This window comes from Bufo gargarizans, chromosome 6, assembly GCF_014858855.1.
Source record: "Bufo gargarizans isolate SCDJY-AF-19 chromosome 6, ASM1485885v1, whole genome shotgun sequence".
NCBI classification, from domain to species: Eukaryota; Metazoa; Chordata; class Amphibia; order Anura; family Bufonidae; genus Bufo; species Bufo gargarizans.
The window spans coordinates 238,237,009-238,240,291 of NC_058085.1; the positions used below are offsets into that span (position 1 = coordinate 238,237,009).

Genomic DNA, 3,283 nt, shown 5'->3' on the forward strand with positions numbered 1-3,283 from the left:
TCCTAAGAGCAGTACAGGGAGGCCTAGTAGGAAAGTGCAGGCCAAGGCGTTTGGGCACATTGCTGGTGGGAAGATGAGGCAACACGGGCCTTGACCACCAGCAGAAGAACAGATGAGACAGGGTAAGTAAGGCAAGATCTGTGCTCACCCAAGAGAGTGGCGGGCATGGGATGCTAGCGCAACACAAACATTATTGGTTAAAGGTTTGTATTCTAATAAATAAGGGAAACAAATGTATAATTTTTATGTTTCACACCCTGATAGTTAAAGGGGTTATCCAAAAGTTAGACAGACCTCCTAGAGTGGCCGACCCACAGTGAAGATCATACTTACCTGGTCCACGCCGCTGGGTTCAGTGTCTGTTGCTCCCGGACGGGTGCTTCCTCTCCCTGCTGTGCTGAAATCAACATCTACCAACAGGTGGAAATGTGATTGCTGCAGTGGTGACAAGCTCCCCTTGTGTAATGTGACCAGTTCTTGTGGTGCAAGGTCACTGTAGCGGCTTGTGGTTGACTGCAGTAGTCACTTGTCCCCACTGTGTGTCTGCCACTCTGTGTGGCCTGTCTTACTCTTGGATAACCCCTTTAAGAAAGTTGGGGAGATTTATTAAACAGGTGTAAAGTATAACTGGCTTAATTGCCCATAGCAACCAGTCAGATTCCACCTGTCATTTTTGACAGCTCCTTTGGAAAATGAAAGGTTAAATCTTTACACCAGTTTAACAGATCTCCCTCTGTGTGTTGATATACATTTTATTTCTGAAGTGTTGCTAGTTATTGGCTCTAATTGAGGCTGATGCATATATACACAAGTGGTCATTTCCTAATGTAAGGACAATTGTAATCTAGGATGCTGTATTCTCCCAATCAATGCTGCTTCGGGATATATGGCCCGCTCACGGACCGTATATCTCAGAAGGCATATGGTCGTGTGCAAGGGCACTTAAATGGTCTTGATTTCGCCTGTGCAGGCAGAGAAAGTACCTGCTTTAGGCCTCTTTCACACTACCGTTTTTTTTTCTGTTTTTTGCGTTCCGTATACGGAACCATTCATTTCAATGGTTCCGCAAAAAAAACTGAATGTGTTCCGTATGCATTCCGTTTCCATATTTCCGTTTTTCCGTTCTGTTGAAAGATAGAACATGTCCTATATTTGGCCGCAAATCACGGTCCGTGGCTCCATTCAAGTCAATGAATGAACCATCTATTGAACTGAACCATCTATTGAAAATGTTATGCCCAGCCCAATTTTTTCTATGTAATTACTGTATACTGTATATGCTATACGGAAAAACTGAACGGAAATGGAACCACAACGGAACCAAAAAAACGGAACAACGGATCAGTGAAATACCGACCGCAAAACACTGAAATCGACATACTGTAGTGTGAAAGAGGCCTTATGCTGAGACACATGCCTTGTCATAGATTTGGTGCATCCTTCAGCAGGCCGTGTGCCATACTGAAATCTACAGAAACCTCCTAGCTGCCATAGATTTCTGTCTTCATTCAATCCAGAAAACTGGTCTGACTAAAGATAAATGTGTCGGGTCCGCTGGCCCACCCCCCCCCCCCCCCCTTTTTGGAAAATGGTGAGGGCAACATAGAAACACCACTTGTGACAAAATATTTGAACAGTGGTGTTTTAAAAGTCAAAACCACAGAGTTTGGGGCTTTTTAACCCCAGAAAATAGGCATTGGGGGAATGAAAATTCCCCCTTAATGGTCTAACTACTCCCTACATATCACAGAGGGTACGCTCTCTTTTGAACAATAGTTTGCACATCTTGCTCTGAGAGACGGGGGTCGTGAGAACTGTGCTTCTGACCTGAACCCCTGTTGGGGCATGACACATGCCGATATGGTAGCTCTGACTAATTACAACATTAGGTGAGCGCTTCCATTTTGTACCTGTCTCAATACACTCCATCACAAAGGGTATTACCTGGTGTTGCCTCTGCCTCATTTTTTATTTTAGGTCTATAGTGGGGTCTGTCAGGGTTCAGTCATATTACCAGACAAAATAGTGTCGCATGTGCTATCCGTCTGGTAAAATATATCCCCTGCCGAAACAGCCTTCCGAATCTCTAATGCTAGTGTGCAACTAGCCTAAGGCTGCATTCACATCACTATTTCATTTTCCATTCTTCTGGTCCATCAGAAGAACCTACTAAAAAAAAATGGACCCTTTATTTTGAGCATCTTTCGTGCTCATTTTGCATCTTGTCCATCAGAGATCTGTTATATTTAATGGGAGAATAACTCCTACGAGGAGAATGGAAGCAGCGATGTGAAAGCAGCCTAATGCCTTAGGCCGAATGATCTATACGAGTGTATTACTGTAGTGCAGCGACGGCATGAAGCGCACTGCGTCATAGCAACCAATGATGCCGTGCACTCCTGCTGTCAGCAGGAATCCAGACCGGCATACCACAGACCGCTCACGGCCTTATTCACACAATCAGTGGTCGATCAATGATTTTAAGTCAAAACCACGTGTGTCTCTAAACGCAGAACAGGTGCAGATCTTTCCCTTATACCTCATCTCTGTGGCGGCTCCAATTCTGGTTTTGGCTCACAATCACTGACTAAACAATAAGGTGTGCATGAGGCATAACAGCGGATTAGGTTTTATTTCTGACTTTACACTGCTGCACCTGCTTTCTGTAACCCACTTGTTGCTGACTTTAGGGTCCATTCACAAGTATCAGATTTAGCATATAAATGGGGTTTCCAACACACTGTTCTCATGCTGCCAAAAACGTTTGTAAAAATATTTGTCTGTGCTGTGGAAAAATCTGCTGTAGTGTGTTATTTCCCACAGAAATGCAGCGGATTAGTCATACTGAACGGCAGTGGGGCGAAGGCACGGCCAGCCACAGATGTGGTAATACAATATATATATATATATATATATATATATGGGATTTGCAATGTAGAAATCCGATCCCTACTGCATATTACATTGGAGCTGTGGCAAATCTGCATCATTTTAAGATTTTAAGATATCTCAATATCATCCACCCTGCAAAACAACAAACACAAATACATCATATATATATACTGTATATATATATATATATATGTATACTCACCAATATCACATTACACACAACGTACAGATACACCTTGTAAGCTATACAATCCATACATGAGTAAACACCTAGGTCACTCTGGATACAAATCACATACCCTGGAGGTAGACCCTGTTGGATGAAGGACCTTTGAGGATGTTACAGTCATGTGATCAGTAACACACGGGAACGTGACTGGTCACATGACTG

At 43.3% G+C, this 3,283-nt stretch overlaps 1 protein-coding gene across 1 annotated transcript in view; it reads right to left on the reverse strand.

Moving 5' to 3' along the window:
• Positions 1-3,223, reverse strand: part of LOC122941364 (oocyte zinc finger protein XlCOF8.4-like) — a 47,246-nt gene extending 44,023 nt beyond the window's left edge. Inside the window, exon 1 of the mRNA XM_044298563.1 lies at positions 3,192-3,223. The gene's annotated coding sequence lies outside the window, so the exon portion shown is untranslated. The remainder of the gene's footprint in view (positions 1-3,191) is intronic.
• Positions 3,224-3,283: the final 60 nt, after the last annotated feature.